Source organism: Cydia strobilella, chromosome 1 (genome assembly GCF_947568885.1).
Source record: "Cydia strobilella chromosome 1, ilCydStro3.1, whole genome shotgun sequence".
Classification (NCBI taxonomy): domain Eukaryota; kingdom Metazoa; phylum Arthropoda; class Insecta; order Lepidoptera; family Tortricidae; genus Cydia; species Cydia strobilella.
Genome location: NC_086041.1, coordinates 18,979,906 through 19,000,202, shown reverse-complemented (window position 1 = coordinate 19,000,202; position 20,297 = coordinate 18,979,906). Strand labels below are relative to the sequence as shown.

The following is a 20,297-nucleotide window of genomic DNA, read 5'->3' as shown; positions in this document are numbered from 1 at the left end:
CATAAGTCAGAAACGCGCATGTGACACCCTTCATATAGCAACATCCATACCCTACGAAAACCGCTTAGCGTTGCTTGTTAGTCTCCATAGGCTACGGTGGCCAAAATCGAGAAAAAAACTGTCTTAAAATTGAATTTCGCAAGGAGCAGGTACAAGGGCCTCATGAGTTACGAGGAGGTGTCGTTGACCAACCCGCCGTGGGCGCCGGGCCCAGCGGCCGGGGCGCGTACGAGTATGAAGGTATCGTGGCCTGCGGTAGCTCGCGTATCTTAGCTGTATACTTTTGGTTTGTTTACCTATATGATTCTACTAGTTCAAAGTATTATTTTTTTGTCTTGTAGAAAAAGTATTGTATACAATAGTGATATAATTAAGCTTTTCAATCTCGTACCTTAACTTCAGCAACTCAGCAAGCTTCGTTGCTTAAACACGGTACTCGACTGAAAAGCTCTCTATTATATCACGATTGTATAAAATACTAATGCTTAATAAGTCCACTATTGACATCATATCCCGAGAATTTTGTTTATCTGGTGTAATCCAAACCCAAGTTATGAGGGTTCAAAAAAACGACGAAGTGCTTCGAGAAAAGGTAGGTAGTGCCCTTGCGCTTCGCTTTGCTCGTCTTGGCGGGGGCACTGCCGTGCCCCCAGATTGTCTTGCGGTAAATAAACAAGTTAGTCAAAAATGTACTTAAATGTTTATCAATTCTGAGTAGGCACTCGGAAAATTACTCTTTATTATAGAAGCATTTTTTATTATAGAAGTGCAAACATGGATTAGGCAATCATATTTACCTACTTAAGTATCATTAAGCCCACAAGTCGCACGACTTATCAGGCTCCTAAACATACCTTATTAATATAAGTCATCATTTAATTTATTACTTTTATTAGGTATGTTTACCAAAAGGTTAAATTAAATATCACATAATAATTGGCCATATATCTACCCCCATTTATTCATAAAACTTTATACCAGCCTAAATTAGTTTTTTTTATTTTTAATCTCTTTAAATACTATACATAAGTCAAAATGACAGATTAAAACAGATATATTTACGTTTATGTACAACGCCATTAGTTTATAGATTTTAACTAGTGAGGGGTAAATAAATATATGCCAAGTACCTGTGGCAGCTAATTATAGGTGTCTTATAGCTGGTCTTAATAGTTTACTGACCTGGTATTGCTCCCTTTGCATATGCCTAAAAATAAATGTATTGTATAAAAAACCGTAAGACTTGGGAAATCTTCATTGATAGTTGAATAATAGTAAAAGCAACAGCAAAATAATTCAGAAACAAATATTTGTGATAAACTCACAAATAGGTAAACGCCCTTAGTGGGAGTTGCCTCTCATAAATCATATAAAATAAGTATTTATCAAATAAGTTTGTCAGTAGCCAAAGGCGCGAAGTTAAAATTTTCAATGAGACGATTACCTTTCGCGCCTGTTAAATTTGCCTGACGGAAATGGCTTGATAGACTTTAACATCCGTTTTTAAACACTGGCAACATTTTAAAGCCTGACCAGGAATATATGATCATTGTCAAGAGGGCGCTATTATTCTCATTTATATGGCAACAGTTCAGTATAGTCTGAACAATGTGGATTGGCAACTCGTTTGACTTACATCTACTTTTGTTCACCTTAATAAAAATCAGAACCCATTTATTTGGTGTCTACACTGTTTTTTAATAGTCGGTACTTCTTTTTGCCGTATAAAATGCATGTATTTTCTTACGTATCACACATAGGTCAAAATCGTCTAATTGCATCTTCTTTTTTATTTTTGGTTTGTATAAAACCTCAGGAGGTGTATCTCCTTTCGTAAGCCGCGTAATCGATGCCTCCGATTTACCTAGAAATTTAAATAAATTTACATATATGTATTTAATTTAGTCGTAACATACCAGATGGTGTGATTACTATTAGCCACACCATCAGCTCAGCTCAGCTCAGCTCTATAGTTGAAAAAATACTTCGTCTATCATGTTACTCCATTCTGGGAAGAGCCCTACATCCAAGATTGGATCACCAAAAGGCCACCATGATGATGATAGAAAATATTTTTCACTCAAACTAATTTTTTGTTACTGTGTTTCCAGTCTTTCCACGCTTGACATAACACTACAATAACTAAGTCGTAGTAACCAGACTATAATGACATTTTGATTTGTTTACCTGTCAGCTCTGATGATAATATGGAAATGTTTCGTAACGAAATAGTTTAATTTCCCGAACTGTTATTTTCCAGCAGTTTATTATTTAATTAATTTAAACTTTATTGCACATAAAATGTGTACAACAGGCGGACTTAATGCCATTATAGGCATTCTCTACCAGTCATTTAGTATTTACATTATTAACAATGTTCCGCTCCTAACTATGTATAGTTTTGTGCATTTTTGTCATTTATTATTTAATATTCAACACTCAAGCATTATTCAAGTAAACCGCCACAATGACACTGAGCACTGACAACAGTGACAACCTATCATTATAAATATTGCCAGTGTAAGAAATTAGTTCCAATGAAATTCCGCAACATGGCGCATGATCATACTATATTTCTGGTCAGGCTTTACCATAAACAAGAGTCATAGAGCTGCTTAAGTTTGACGTTCCATAAATTTTGGTCTGTAAGCCTTCCCAGTAATATAACTAGCAAAAAGCAGAGCTTTTTAAGGGCTCGCGGAGTTTTTCTTCCTCATGATCATATATTTAAGAGTTAGACTCTTGTCGGTGAAGCGATTTCCATGCATGTCGGTTTTCTGCCTTCTCCTTGTCAGCCTGATACGACGGCGCGAAGACGACGTTGAGTTTTCCCTTTGTAGGGTTCCGTACCCAAAGGGTAAAAACGGTCTATCTGTCTGTCTGTCCGTCTCTCACCAGGCTGTATCTCATGAACCATGATAGCTAGACAGTTGTTTTTTTTACAGATGATGTATTTCTGTTGCCGCTATAACAACAAATATTAATAAAAACAGAATAAAATAAATATTTGTGGCGTTCTCAATCAAAAGGTACCACTTTGCCAGCAATCGCTCGGTGTAAGTGTCAGAAGGGCATCTACGTGTTGGCTTCGGCTCCACGCAACCTTCTAAGTGTCCAGAACCATTGTTCCGCGGTGGCTGAGAGCATAATTTAAATTTTTCATGTTTTCACCAAGTTATGCCTTAAGTATTTCGCGTTTAGACAGCAGTTTTCTATGCTTCTGTTAAAGGTACTTATAGATAGGTACCTCATGATGACTGACGCTCCAATAGAAAGTTTTTCTATTTCACGCCAAAAAATTATAACGCCTTTAACTTCACATTTAAATATTTAACGATTTGTTTATTATTGTAACCAGGGTGCGTAACCCGCATGCCTATCGTTTCCGATACGTAGCGAAGGAAACGCAGCTCTTACTGTCGCACTAATATGGAAGAGTGATAGAGACAGCAAGTTCGGCCGAATTTCACCTTCCCATACAAACGGAGTTTCGTTCTCATTTTAAAACTACGTGTTGAATCGTAACGAAACTTGACACATACAATGACATAAGGTATATCTATGCGTGTAATTATAGTTGGTGCTAGTACTAGTGTAAGACAAAGATAGTATAATTCTCTCTGTCTATGTTTGAAATGAGACAGTCCTTTGACAAACTATAGTTAATATAGCTCCAGCTTATAAAACAAATGAAATAGAGCAAAAACAAGTTTTGTAAAAAAAAAAAATTCGCTGTATTTTTTTAACTATGGTATCCGAAGCTACATAAACTAATTACAGGCATATCCTATTGTAAGTACAAAGTTTCAGAGCAATCTAGCTAGTCATTTTAAAATGAGAGCGTAACTACGTTTGTATGGAGAACCGAGCTTGCTGCGGACTCTAAGGACGCAGCTGAGAGCTAGAAAGAAATATAGTGACCGGACCACGGTCGCTGTCCGGTACGCCTGTCTGTTACAGATTTTATTTTGTCCTTGCCTTTTTTAGGGTTCCGTAACCAAAGGGTAAAAACGGGACCCTATTACTAAGGCTCCTCTGTCCGTCCGTTTGTCTGTCTGTCACCAGGCTGTATCTCATGAACCGTTGAAATTTTCACAGGTGATGTAGTTCTGTCGCAGCTATAACAACAAATACTAAAAAGTACGGAACCCTCGGTGCGCGAGTCCGACTCGCACTTGTTCAGTTTTCTTAATACTAACGCCATCTGTTAGAAAAATAAAGAATTAACATTAGTAGGTACGAATGTTAATTCATTATTTTTCTAACAGATGGCGTTAGTAGTCATACAAAGTGTTATTCCTTTATTCTATTTTTTTATGTTTTTAAGATGATATTTTTATGTTTGATAACACATCTAGACATTAATTTAAATGACTATGTTAAATATCAAAGCTAACAGTGCTATAGTTTTTCTGTAAAGTGTACCACAAGAATGCATAGATTGTCGAATAGTGATTGGACTCGCTTCGCTCGCCCTAACTAATTATGTTATTATGATTATAGGAATGATGACACATGTTGAATTTTATAACAAAATCTAGTAACAATAACATAGATATAGCAAATGAGTAATTTATCACAATAATGTAGGTATATTAAAATATGGTTCGGGCGGAGTACGTCACTTTCGGAGTACGTCATTTTCTGAGTATGTCACTTTCGGAGTACGTCACTTTCTGAGTAGGTCACTTATGGAGTACGTCACTTTCTGAGTATGTCACTTTCTGAGTAGGTCACTTTCTGAGTACGTCACTTTTTTTAGTACCATCGCCCACACTGTTAACTGTGCATTGGTGGACCTTATGCCTTTTATAATAAGGTCCACCAATGGACAGTTAGGAGTGTTGCTGTTTGTAGGTATAGTACCATTTAACAGTATGTGCCGAGTACAAATAGGTTATAACTAGAGACCTGTTGCGGCGTCAAAACGCCGCTAGAGTATGGTTCTAAAAGTTAGGTTGCCTGTCCACTGAAGCGGAGCGGTAAGCGGGGATAAAATCCAGCAATAGAATTTCATTAAAATTTCAGAGCGGAGATTTTATGCCATTCAGTCGGTGGATTTTTTCCTCGCTCATCGCTCCGCCACCTCGCTCCGCTCCTGTGGACAGGCAGCCTAAGACTGAACGCTTAATGAAATCAGGAAATGTGACATCTTCAGATGAATCACTGGCTGTCACTATCTATTTGATGCTGACTATACCCACAGAATATGAAATCTTACACATAATTATTTCTTATAAAATGGCGACACGTTTGTATAATTTTAGCGTATTATATTTCGGTCGCGTAGCACCTACCAGCATGTTTTGTGATAGTTAGTTTTGATGCAAAAAAGACATAATTATTGTCTATCTTTTCGCATCTTTCTAAACTAAAAATCATGATACGCGACCGCGATATGATACGGTAAATCAAGATTTCGTGGATAAGATGCCTTCTTGTCATTTGGCTCGCATGCCTAAAATTTCATAGGGCTAGAGTATAATTTATATTTAATTCTCTTTTTCCTATTATTCATGAGACTGAAGTTTACAAACATTTTACAAACATTCCGTGACATTCCGTGTCTGGGCTATACCGCGAAAATCGAAGTTCAAATTGCGGGCATCTTTCTCTGTCACTCTAATTACGCCTTCATTGGAGTAAAAGAGAAAGATCCCCGCAATTTGCGAATTTCGGTTTTCGCGGTAGACCCTCTGACCTAATAATAGACATAGTATATACACGTAGTTATAACCATGAAACCGAGGGACCAGGGTATGGATGGTATAGAAAGGAGAAGCAGAATTGTTGCAAAAGTGACCGCTTTCAGCTTTAAATAATAGTTCCTAATCTCTCCGGTGTCGATAGTTAGGCTCTGGAACATGTGTATAACATGAACCATATAAGGCAACAAATAACCCGACCAAATTACGTAGGTTGTTTTTAGTAGTATTTCGGTGTATGGTGGCGCCGCCTAATTACTGTTTTTTGATGGACACTTTTCGTACATAGAGATTTGGCTCCTTTATATAGTCTCCATGGACCAGGGGTAAGAGAAAGACATATTCATGTATTGACAGTTTCATGTATGGCAGCATAATCCTTTTTAGGGTTCCGTACCCAAAGGGTAAAAACGGGACCCTATTACTAAGACTCCGCTGTCCGTCTGTCTGTCACCAGGCTGTATCTCACGAACCGCTACAACAACAAATACTAAAAAGTACGGAACCCTCGGTGGGCGAGTCCGACTCGCACTTGGCCGGTTTTTACTCTTTCACTCTTATAAGTTTCGGTATTTCGCCATCGCCTCCATTTCATTCGGCATTTTTTCATAGTCGGGTTATGCCATCATAGCAAACCCGACCATGAAAAAATGCCCAGTCGGTGATGAAAATAAAGCATGGCACTATTTTCTCTTTCCTCTTATAGGAATCGCAATAAGACTATCTTTCTCTATCAAAGAGTCCTTGAACCTAATTTAGTTTTTTTAAATTTAGTTTTTTGAAAGTCTGTACAACGACTGGACCGCGACCTTGGTATCGTCAAAATATCTCTTTCTCGCTCTCGGCGTACGGCCCCCACCTTAAGCGCCTAACACATTACCGCACCGCACCGGTCATTGTGCGATGCACCTATAAGTAAGAGCGAGAAAGTGATATTGCTTTCTCGGTCTTACTTACCCATAAGTAAGTCACACAATGACCTTGGTGCGGTGCGGTAATGTGTTAGCCGCTTTATAGCCGTATTTAATAGACTATCGTAAAAGCCGTTAGAGACTATCACACCTCACCGCGACCTTGGTGCGATGCGACGCACGTATCGATAGTGCGCAAGGTGGTCACCGTACGTACGTTAAGGACGCAGCTTTAAGTTAGAGCGAGAAAGGACTATTATAGCCGTATTTAACAGACTATCGTAAAAGCCGTTAGAGACTACTACACCTCACCGCGGCCTTGGTGCGGTGCGGCGCACGTATCGATAGTGTGCAAGGTTGTCACTGTACATACGTTAAGGACGCAGCTATAAGTGAGAGCGAGTAAGAGATTTTGACCGCACCAATACGGCTTTTCGAAATATTCTCTTTCTCGCTCTCATTTATGGGTGTGGCGCACCAAGATCGCGGTGCGGTGCGGTAGTCTGTTACGGCTTTTACATACGATCGCACATACGCCGCACCGCACCAAGGGCGCGGACCGATGCGGAAAATGGGGTTGGCCGGTCGACATAATTAGCAGAGGGCGCCAGCATAGCTTTCCCTGTCAATCCCTACAATTGAGACAAATTTTTGTTTTTTTAAATTCCCTGGATGCCAGCCCTTTAAGCCAAATCTCATAGAAAAAGGGGCAAGCTATGATGGCGCCATCTCTGCAAACCTTTGACAGGTGCCAACCCCATTGGCTGACCGTTTACCTTAAAGATCCGACATCATTTAACACCCTCATAAGAACAAACCTTGCCGTACGTGCTTTTTGAAGTAAATATAGATGCTTTTCCCCACCGTTTTGTATGGTTTGGTGGGCTGGCGGGCTACAAATCCTGTCCCTCACGGGCACACGCGGTAAGCCACTTCTATAGGATCCTACCTCTATGTGCCAAAGCAACAATAAAATTAACATGTGTCATCTTGATGAGTACGATGTGGATGACACATGTCTGACATGTTATCAAACACAATAATAAAATTTTATGGTGTTTTAATATAATTTTTAGTGTGGTGTATGCATGTTACAGTCTCAAAACAAATATTTAAATGGATTGAATACCTTACAACATTGGATATAGGTTTGAGTTCAATTCAATCTCAAGTCAGAACAAAGGTCACGTGGTACATTTTTTCAAATTAACTTTTTAGTACTTTTTCGGCAAAAAATCAAAAAACTAAGAGCTTATTGCAAATCTGTAGCATGAGACGAATCAAATGACATATAATTTATTAAAATCGGACCATAACTGTAGATCTGGTGGGATGAACAAAAATCGGCCTCGCGTAATATATATACCTAGATTAAATAATATGTTGCGCTAGCTTCGACCCGTCACAAAATCTGAGTGGAACTTAAATAAAATAAATAAATAAATAAGCATTTAAAGGGTGAAAAACATCTAGACTGACACATGGCCATAAATAAATGGACTATGTGAGTTAAATATATGTAGGCAAATAGGGGGGCATAAATATCTATACACGCAACCATCACATACATGAGAACAAAATGCGTGCCAAAAATATCTATAAACGCAACTATCACATACATGAGAACAAAGAGCGTGTCAAAAATTTCTATACACACAATTATTATCATATACAGAATGGCCAAAAAATATGTGCATTCCCGTTGCCAGGGAGGTTTTGGGATTATACTGAGCAACTTTTACTATGGGACCAACCACGAAATCGCGAAAAAATGTTTACCCTCCCATAGAAAATGGACCAGCCAAAATGTATGAAACAGCCAAAATTTATTTCGGCTTACACCATAGGGTTGAAGCGAAAAAAAAATACACACATTATTTTTTTCTTTTCATACCTATGTTGCGGGATGTCGTTTGACGTCCACTAGACTCGCCGAGGCGAATCGAATGGAATCGCAATAATTCGCCTCCTATATTTTCTATGCAACTGCGTCCATGACGAAGAGCCGCGGGGCGCCGATTCGAATCTACCGCGCGCATTGCTCGTCAGGCGAATTTCTGCGGCTACGCGTTTCGACTCGACTCGGCGCGCCTCAGTGGACGCGGGGTAGCGGATGAGTGATAATGGGTGGTTTCGTTTTTGAGTTTAGGTTGCATTTATGTGGAAATGGTTTCGGAAGCCCGCAACCTTGGCCTGCTTATGAATAGCTCTCTCCACTTTGAAAACCACATCTTAGAAATTGTAAGAAACTGTTTCTATAGACTAACAGTCCTTTACAAAGTTCGTAATTATCTCAGTGTAGATATGCGTGTGGAATTGTGCGACACACTCATCCTGTCCAAACTCGATTACGCGGATACAGTATATGGTGACTGCCTACTCTCTCGTACCAAGAAAGTCGTACAACCGCTGCAAAATGCCTGCACACGTTTCTGCTTCCCAATACCCCCTCGATCCCATATTACTCCGCATCTAAACTTTAACAAACTTTTAAATATGAATGGTCGACGTACCCTACATTTTGCCACGCTTTTATTTGGTATCTGCAATAGTAAAAAACCCACATATTTGCATGATAAGGTGGCTTTCTATCAGCGTCGTATCAGGCGTAATTCCCGACTGATTTGCCCAAGGCACAACACCGCAGCATTTCGTGGCAGTTTTCGCAATGCTGCCACGAAGTGCTGGAATAATCTTCCGCCACCAATTTGGGAGAGCATTATTTTACTGTTAGTGGATTCAAGTCCAAACTAAAAAAAACACCTATTGGCTCAACAAGGTGTTGCTGCCTAAAGGGATCAGTCTCTAAAATATCGGTATTAGCTCCAATTCTTTAACCCCAAAGCCGATTTCTATTAGTTAACCACCAAATAATAAAATTATATGTATGATATTCTTGTATATTAACAATAAGTATTGGTAGCTCATATTCATATATCTTTATTTCGTCCATGTTCATTTTTACATAGGATGATATAAAGTAAAACATTATAATATTATTACAAATTGTTATTATATTATTCCTATCTAAAACATATTATTTATTCTGACACACAAGTTTAATCGCGTAGTGTGCTGCCCCGCGCCAACTATTTATTAATCTGTGCCCGCGCCGCACTGCACACCTCGCTGGCTCCGCAGAAAACCTGCACCGTTGACAACGCTAGTCGTGCCAACTGCAATGCTGAGTGGAGACCATTTCAGCCTCACATCTTTGTCTTTATCTGTGTTTTGTATACTTCTTCTTTCACATGTTTGTTTAAATGCATTTTGTAATGTAACTAATGATGTGTTGCCTGAATAAACATTATTCTATTCTATTCTATTTCTTCGTCCGAACTATCCATCACCGACAAACTGTACAAGCACGACCTCAGCACAGGCGCCCGTGACTTCGACTCGCTTCGATTCGTTTGTGATGAACGCACACGGAAAAAATGCGACTCGATTCAACGTGGCTCGATTCGACGCGATTCGACTTTAATGGACGCCAGCCTAATTGAACATATAGGGTTTTAAAAAAACCTTTTTTTGATATATTGAATATTTTCGGAAATAATCACTGCAAGAAACAAAATGTGTGAAGTTTTTTTTTGTTTTAACCCTATGGTGTGGGATGTCGTTGGACAGGTCTTTTAAAATGAACAGGGGTTTTAATCGAACATTTTTTAATAAAGTTAATATTTTTGGAAATAATCGCCTCGAAAGAAACAAAATGTATGTGAGGATTTTTTTTCGTTTTAACCCGATGATGTGAGAGATGTCGTTGGATAGGTGACCTATATATAAGGTCTTTGAAAATAAACAGGGGTTTTAGAACAACATTTTGTGTGACAATTTTTTTATAGTTTCTACCCTATATCATTTGGAAAGAAAAAAAACCGGCCAAGTGCGAGTCGGACTCGCACACCGAGGGTTCCGTACATTACATAATTTTAACAATGTATTTTTTATGTGAAACGTGAGTGAAAGGTACACACATTTTCAATTTAAATTTCAATTTATTTCAATTTATTTAAAACAAAATGCAATTTTACAGTACTAGCCTAAGTCATTACATATCTAGGTTCGATTATAAATAATAATAATAATAAAATAAAATAAACAATAATAATAAATTTATGGACTGAGTACATAAAGATCATGTCAAAGATACATTAAATCATTTCAATAATTAGGTCAGTGACTCGCATATTTTGATATATATATATATTTTTTGATATATTGAATATTTTCGGAAATAATCACTGCAAGAAACAAAATGTGTGAAGTTTTTTTTTGTTTTAACCCTATGGTGTGGGATGTCGTTGGACAGGTCTTTTAAAATGAACAGGGGTTTTAATCGAACATTTTTTAATAAAGTTAATATTTTTGGAAATAATCGCCTCGAAAGAAACAAAATGTATGTGAGGATTTTTTTTCGTTTTAACCCGATGATGTGAGAGATGTCGTTGGATAGGTGACCTATATATAAGGTCTTTGAAAATAAACAGGGGTTTTAGAACAACATTTTGTGTGACAATTTTTTTATAGTTTCTACCCTATATCATTTGGAAAGAAAAAAAACCGGCCAAGTGCGAGTCGGACTCGCACACCGAGGGTTCCGTACATTACATAATTTTAACAATGTATTTTTTATGTGAAACGTGAGTGAAAGGTACACACATTTTCAATTTAAATTTCAATTTATTTAAAACAAAATGCAATTTTACAGTACTAGCCTAAGTCATTACATATCTAGGTTCGATTATAAATAATAATAATAATAAAATAAAATAAACAATAATAATAAATTTATGGACTGAGTACATAAAGATCATGTCAAAGATACATTAAATCATTTCAATAATTAGGTCAGTGACTCGCATATTTTTAAACAATCCCTCTCAATAACCTTCCAGCCGTCCGCAAACAGATCGCAGGAGTGTTGCACAGCACCGAGCTTATTGAGCGTATTCATCGCTCGGCAAACGGCAAATTTTACCACTTTGGAAGTGTCTCTCGCGCAAACTATTCAGTTTAGAAAAAAAATGATATTAGAAACCTCAATATCATTTTTGAAGACCTATCCATACATACCCCACACGTATGGGTTTGAAAAAAAAAAATTTTTTGAGTTTCAGTTCCAAGTATTATAAAAATTTATAGTTTTTTTTTTCTATTTTTGTGTGAAAATCTTAATGCGGTTCACAGAATACATCTACCTACCAAGTTTCAACAGTATAGTTCTTATATAGTTTCAGAAAAAAACCGGCCAAGTGCGAGTCGGACTCGCGCACCGAGGGTTCTGTACATTACACAATTTAAACAATGTATTTTTTATGTAAAACTTGAGTGAAAGGTAAATTGCGGTTTACGATTTATGACGTATTAAAAAAAACTACTTACTAGATCTCGTTCAAACCAATTTTCGCTGAAAGTTTGCATGGTAATGTACATCATATAGTTTTTTTAGTTTTATCATTCTCTTATTTTAGAAGTTACAGGGGGGGACACACATTTTACCATTTTGGAAGTGTCTCTCGCGCAAACTATTCAGTTTAGAAAAAAATGATATTAGAAACCTCAATATCATTTTTGAAGACCTATCCATAGATACCCCACACGTATGGGTTTGATGAAAAAAAAAATATTTTAAGTTTCAGTTCCAAGTATTATAAAAATTTATAGTTTTTTTTTTCTATTTTTGTGTGAAAATCTTAATGCGGTTCACAGAATACATCTACCTACCAAGTTTCAACAGTATAGTTCTTAATATTGTCTTCGGTTACCGCGATAGTTACTCATGAAATAAAACTATGAAAACGGATTATTTCGCGTTATTTTTTTTTTTTTTATTTTTTTTTTATTTTTTTTTTTTTTTTTTTTTATCGCGTATATATATATATCTTTACTTGAAAAATAATTATAGTGTATAACTAGCCTTATGAACCGATTTTGCATGTACAACCAGCCTTAAAGTTTGTAGTCTATGATTGTTCATTATTTTAGTATGTGGGTATTTTTGCATTTTGTAATTTTTCCTCAGTCACCCGTTGACCACGAACGCTGTAAAGAGTTCGAAACGTCGGGATGTATTATAAATTCAATATACGCGAAATAATCCGTTTTCATAGTTTTATTTCATGAGTATAGTTCTTATAGTTTCAGAAAAAAACCGGCCAAGTGCGAGTCGGACTCGCGCACGAAGGGTTCCGTACCGATACGGAAAAAAACAGCAAAAAAATCACGTTTGTTGTATGGGAGCCCCATTCAAATATTTATATTATTTTGTTTTTAGTATTTGTTGTTATAGCGGCAACAGAAATAATAGACCTGTACCGCTGGCTATATTTTGACCCCTAGGTTATAAAAATATTAAAGTCAATTCTGTTTTCGCTTATGAATACTTTGTTAAGATGTAAATCTTACATTTTGTTTTGTGTCATATATATAATTTGCTTTTCTAGTAATTTGTTATTTTGTGGTAATTATTTTTTATTTTGAATTATTTTGGAGAAAAAAATATTCGAGAGAAAACATGTAACTGTGTTGCATTTAGGATAGTGTTTTTAGTGTGAAAACATAGTTTGTGTCAATTACGTCCACTGCAATCTGATACTATGTCATAATATTCTAAATGACACAAAAAAAAATTAGTTAAAAAAAATTACTTAGGTCGAATTTAATCGTTTAAATAGGTCCATTAAATGATTTTGTGTCTTATTAAGGCATAGCTTCATAAGATATTTGATGATTTTGTCGTAACAGGCTGTCACCGTTACAAAAGAATATTAAAGATACTAGAGTTTACATCTTATTAATTTGTAATGCGGGATAAATAAGATGTATGAATTTGTGTCACTTGCATCCACTGCATAAACAAATATTACAAAAATATTATTTGCGTTCAAACGAAGCTAGCGGGCGGTCTGAATGGGCAACGGAGGCCGTGCAGGGTGGGGCCGTGGCGTGACCTTGCCGTACGCAACGCATGTTTACTTCGCCTGTGCGCCAAATTAACGCAACTTATTCAAAGAAGTTACGCAAACAACACAACAACAAGCAACAAGCAAGCAAAGAATGCGTCGAATTATCTTTTACCTATTTAAAACTTATAGATATTGTACAATGTCACCATTATGCAACAGAACTGTAAGTACATGTTTGATTTGCGAGCAAGCTGGCAACATTGTGCAGGGAAATCTTAAAAATATCGCGTTTACGTGAACGCCACATACATTTGTGACAGTGATAGGGAAAAGGTACCACTAAAGTAAAATTTGGTTATTAATACCGTGACTTTCTTTCATTCTTTGATAAAAAAAATGGCTATTTATGCAACAAGTGCGGAAATCATCTTTACGCACGTGTATCATACAATGTTTTACTATGCATTGTGCGAGTAAATAAAAAAACATATCATGGCAAATAAGTTTAATTATTAAAAGGAGTGTTTTAAATCGACACGAGTTGCGAATTACCTATTCGCACGTGTATCGTACGTTTTACAGTACATATGGCCCTTTAAACTTTCGACATATGCACGGTAAGTGCTCTTTTCCGCACTAGTGCGAGAAAGTAGCACCATATGTACTGTAAAAAAAAATTTGAAAACAAAAAGCACTAGTGCGGAAAAGCAGTACTTTCCGCACGATATGGCTCCGTAGGAAACGCACTTTTCGAGCACATGCATTGTAAAAAAAATATAGGACTGTATCTCCTAAACCATGCGTCGTAGCGCAAAAATAATAAAATTTACGTTCCCCTTTATGTAACCTAAAAGTAATACATGAAAAATACAATGAAAAAAAGAAACAAAATCTTTATAGGGCTGTATTAGCTGTATCTCCTAAATCGTGCATCGTAGCGCAAAAATAATCAAATTTTCGCTCCCCTTTAAGAAGCCCCTAATTAAGATTTAAAAACGCAAAAAAGAAAAAAAAGAGGAAAAAATCTTTATAGGGCTGTATCTCCTAAACCGTGCGTCGTAGCGCAAAAATAAACGTTTCGGTCCCGTTTATGTAACCATTAATTTATATTTAAAAAAAACGCAATTAAAAAAAAACTAAAAAAAAACTTTTTAGGGCTGTATCTCCTAAACCGTCGTAGCGCAAAAATAATCAAATTTTCGTTCCCCTTTATGGAACCCCTAACTTATATACAAAAAACACAATGAAAAAAAAAACAAAAAAAAAAAACTTTATAGGGCTGCATCTCCTAAATCGTGCATCGTAGCGCAAAACTAGTCAATGTTTCGTTCCCCTTTAAGAAACCCTTAATTAATACTTAAAAAAAAAAAAAAAAAACAAAAAAAAAACAGGAAAAAATCTTTATAGAGCTATATCTCCTAAACCGTGCGTGGTAGCGCAAAAATAACAAAATTTTCGTTCCCCTATACGGAACCCCAAAGTAATATACAAAAAACACAATGAAAAAAAACAACAAAAAATCTTTATAGGGCTGCATCTCCTAAACCGTGCATCGTAGCACAAAAATAATCAAATTTTCGTTCCCCTTAAGAAACCCTTAATTAAAACTTAAAAAAAAAAAAAGGAAAAAAACTTTATAGAGCTATTATAGCTATATATATATAGATATAATATCTCCTAAACCGTGCGTGGTGGCGCAAAAATAATAAAAGTTTCGTTCCCCTTTATGCAACTCATAATTTATATTTTAAAAAAACGCAAAAAAAATTTAAAAAAATCATTATAGGGCTGTATCTCTTAAACCATGCGTCGTAGCGCAAAAATAATAAAAATTTCGTTCCCCTTTATGAAGCCCCAAAGTAATATACTAAAAAAAATAACAAAAAACTTTATAGGGCTGTATCTCCTACACCGTGCATCGTAGCGCAAAAATAATTAAAAAAAAAACCCTTTAAGAAACCCCTAATTAAGATTGAAAAACGCAAAAAAGAAAAAGAGGAAAAAATCATTTTAGGGCTGTATCTCCTAAACCGTGCGTCGTAGCTCAAAAATAATAAAATTTTCCTTCCCCTTTACGGAACCCCAAAGTAATATACAAAAAACACAATGAAAAAAAAAAACAAAAAAAACTTTATAGGGCTGTATCTCCTAAACCGTCGTAGCGCAAAAATAATCAAATCTTCGTTCCCCTTTGTGGAACCCCAAACTAATATACAAAAAACACAATGAAAAAAAAAACAAAAAAATCTTTATAGGGCTGCATCTCCTAAATCGTGCATCGTAGCGCAAAAATAATCAATTTTTCGTTCCCCTTTAAGAAACCCTTAATTAATACTTTAAAAAAAAACAGGAAAAAATCTTTATAGAGCTATATCTCCTAAACCGTGCGTGGTAGCGCAAAAATAACAAACTTTTCGTTCCCCTATACGGAACCCCAAAGTAATGTACAAAAAACACAATGAAAAAAAAAAACAACAAAAAAATCTTTATAGGGCTGCATCTCCTAAACCGTGCATCGTAGCACAAAAATAATCAAATTTTCGTTCCCCTTAAGAAACCCGTAATTAATACTTAAAAAAAAAAAAACAAAAAACCAGGAAAAAAAACTTTATAGAGCTGTATCTCCTAAACCGTGCGTGGTACCGCAAAAACAATAAAATTTTCGTTCCCCTTTATGCAACCCATAATTTATATTTAAAAAAACGCAAAATTTAAAAAAAAAATCTTTATAGGGCTGTATCTCCTAAACCATGCGTCGTAGCGCAAAAATAATAAAATTTTCGTTCCCCTTTATGAAGCTCCAAAATAATATATAAAAACACAAGAAAAAAAAAGAAAAAAATAATAACAAAAAAACTTTATAGGGCTGTATCTTCTAAACCGTGCATCGTAGCGCAAAAATAATCAATATCCGTTCCCCTTTAAGAAGCCCCTAATTAAGATTTAAAAACGCAAAAAAGAAAAAGAGAAAAAAATCATTTTAGGGCTGTATCTCCTAAACCGTGTGTCGTAGCGCAAAAATAATAAAATTTTCGTTCCCTTTAATGAAACCCCAAAGTAATAACAAAAAACGCAATGACAAAAAAAGAAAAAAAAAAACAACAAAAAAAACTTTAGGGATGTATCTCCTAAACCGTGCATGGTAGCAAAAAATAATCAAATTTTCGTTCCCCTTAAGAAGCCCTTAATTAAGATTTAAAAACGTAAAAAAGAAAAAGAAAAAAATCTATATAGGGCTGTATCTCCTAAACCGTGCGTCGTAGCGCAAAAATAATCAACTTTTCGGTCCCCTTTATGTAACCATTAATTTATACAAAAAAAACGCAAAAAAAAGAGAATTTTTTTTATAGGGCTTGATCTCCTAAACCGTGCGTCGTAGCGCAAAAATAATTAAATTTTCGTTCCCCTTTATGAAACCCCAAAGTAATATACAAAAAACACAATGTAAAAAAGAAAAAAAGAAAAAATAAATAAAAAAAACTTTATAGGGCTGTATCTCCTAAACCGTGCGTCGTAGCGCAAAAATAATCAAATTTTCTTTCCTCTTTATTCAACCCTTAATTTATATTTAAAAAAAAAACGCTTTCACTAAACTGCTGTAACTCGGAAACTTAGAATCCACAAAGGGGACTTTACTAAATTATGACACATATTAAAGCCTGACCAGTAATATATGATCATTGTCAAGAGGGCGCTGTTCATTCTCATGTATAGGGTGACAGTTCAGTATAGTATGAAAAAATATTGTATTTAATGAACATCATCATCAATGTAATTAATGTTGCTTGCCACGCTTAAACATAACAAAAATCACAATAAATTGCGTCTTAAAATAAACTTAAAAAGTCTACTAAAAATCGAAACAAAAGTAATTTAAGTCGCTGATGTGACATTCTCAATCAAAAGGTAGGTACCACTTTGTCGTTTACCATAAAGACGAAATTTGATTATATCTTTATACAAATAACCTGTCAGTGAAAGTGGTACCTTTTGATTAGGAACGTCACAAATGTTGGTCAGTATGAGGAGTGCAGCCTACAGTTTATTTTTAATTATATTTATATACCTACTACGGTAAGATTGATAAGACAATGTAATTATGCCTCCGAATGAAATAAATACACTGTATCGCAAAACTAAGTGGCGAGACAGCTCATAATGCCATCTCTTTCACTCTTGGTTGGTCTTAACAAGGGTAAAGGAGATAGTATTAAGATCTCAGTCGCAAGCTGATATTGCGGTAAGTATAATAAGCACCCCACCCGCGTAGGTACCCTTCCCCGCGCACGCCCTTCTTGCTCAATTGAGTTTTATTTTGCCAGATAGTAAAAAAACCGTGGATCAAAATGACCCAAATTATGAATGATGTCTCAATGTGGTATTATAATATTGTAGACGTAAACTTAATAATATGATTTTTTTTTTGTGGCAGATACAGGGTGTTAATTAGAAAAAAATTTTTTTTAAATAAAAGCGGTGGATGAATTTGACACAGATTTGTTTGAATAACGTATAACAATATTCTGTAAAGTACAACACTTCACTTACCGACTCTAATATTTTTTTAGGCGTTTTAGGATCAATATTAGGTATTTATTAAATGCCATTATACCCGTGGATGAAAATGACACAAAATGCGTGTGTACGTCGGAAGCCACTTTGCCTTTACAGGGAAACAAAGGATTTCGTCTCTAATTTTTTTTTTACAGAATGCTGATTGAAAAAAGAAATACCTAAATTTCTACCTAAGCAAATACCTAGGATGACACAAAATATATTTTTTAGGTTTAGTATATGGTCTGGAAACTATATATAAAAAATAAGCAACATTAATATTCTTATAACCTCAGAAGTTATTGGTACAGGTCTATAAATCATCTGTGAAAATTTCAACTGTCTAGCTATCACGGTTCATGAGATACAGCCTGGTGACAGACAGACAGACGGACAGACGGACGGACAGACGGACAGCGGAGTCTTAGTAATAGGGTCCCGTTTTTACCCTTTGGGTACGGAACCCTAAAAAGTGGCTGTGACATACGGACGGACAGACAGACAGACAGACAGACATGACGAATCTATAAGAGTTCCGTTTTTTGCCATTTGGCTACGGAACCCTAAAAAGGGTTTGTCCTTCTAACATTTGAACCATCGACCCAAAAAATATGAAAAAATCATGAAAATAGTGCTTAATAAACACATTCAAATAAAATTAAAACAAACTTGAGAATTGTTGAAAATCGAGAGAATTCTTGAAAATGAGTAGCGTTGTTTGCACATTACTGCCGCGATTATAAGGTTCAACCGGTTACGCATTTTATCATAATGTACAATGACGGCGCCACGACAAGAAGGAAGATCGCGCGACCCTTCTCCTCTCTCCCCAGTTTCCTCTCTGGATATTAACTTTATCTATATCTTCTATATATATAAACGTAACAGTCCTGACTAACTGACTGACTCACTTAAATCAACGCCCAGCCCAAACCGTTGGACCTAGAGAGCTGAATTTTTCACAATAGATAGCTTTTATGACGTTAGTATCCACTAAGAAGGGGTTTTTCAAAATTCATCCCCTAAGGTGGTGAAAAAGGGGTTGAAAGTTTGTATGGAGATCATAATTTTTTTTTAGTGCGGGACTTGAAACTTCGTATAAAGGCATATTATTAAAATACAAGAAAAGTAATTTCAGCGTTTTTAAAAATTCAACCCCTATATAGGTTAAAAAAGGGTTGAAAGTTTTAATCCATTACAAATACTTTGAAACTTCCTAGAAAGGCATAATAGCCGATTACATAAAAAAGTAAAATTGACGTTTTTGGAAATTCATTCATTGAAGGGGATGAAAGTTTGTCTTGGGGTTCAAATTTTAATATATAAATGTTTATTAATTATAATAAAAAAACAAGAAAACTCATTTCAGTGTTTTTAAAAATTCATCCCCCAAGGCGGTGAAAAAGGGGTTGAAAGTTTGTATGGAGATCAGATATTTTTGTGAGTGTGGGACTTGAATCTTTGTATAAAGGCATATTATTAGAATACAAGAAAAGTTATTTCAACGTTCTTGAAAATTCAACCCCTAAAGGGGTTAAAAAGGGGATGTAAGTTTATATGTGGTACAAATTTTCTTTTAAGCTAGGAACTTGAAACTTGGCAAAAAGGGCATTATATTAAAATAGACGAAAACTGATTACTTAGTTTTCGTCTATTTTAATATAATGCCCTTTTTACCAAGTTTCAAGTTCCTAGCTTAACCGTTTTTGAAAAGTTTAGAATTTTTTTTTAAATAGTGGACTTGTAAATCTTCTAAGAGGGTCGAGAGGGATTATATCGGGAACAATTTTTTTTCAGTTAGGGTCTTGAAACTTCGTAGTTTGTGAAAGACAAATTTCATGCGTTGTATAATTATTAACAAATGATTAACCGTCCCTACTGATATCTTTTGCTGCATAATGTTCTATATTATGCTCATGTAGAATAGAATTCAACCACCAACATACAAATCCACGCGTACGAAGTCGCGGGCAACAGCTAGTATAAAATATTTTTACACAATTTGATGTATATTAACTAGAGCTCTGTCCTTTCATTTGATTTTTTAGAGTTTTAAGTTATTATAAATGTTAGATTTTAATTTTTTTTATGAAATTTGTATTCGCTCCTAACTTATAATAATCAAAAAATATAATCGTGTAAAAACGTTTTCCATAATATCAATATCTTGAGAGGAAAATGGGGTCTACGATTGTATGAAGAAGCGGTCGTCCACT

General features: G+C 35.6%; 1 protein-coding gene across 1 annotated transcript in view; it reads left to right on the top strand.

Annotated features, from left to right (window-relative positions):
* LOC134746303 (uncharacterized) overlaps positions 1–20,297 on the top strand; it is a 54,395-nt gene that overhangs the window by 26,083 nt on the left and 8,015 nt on the right. The gene's annotated exons all lie outside the window — the stretch shown is intronic.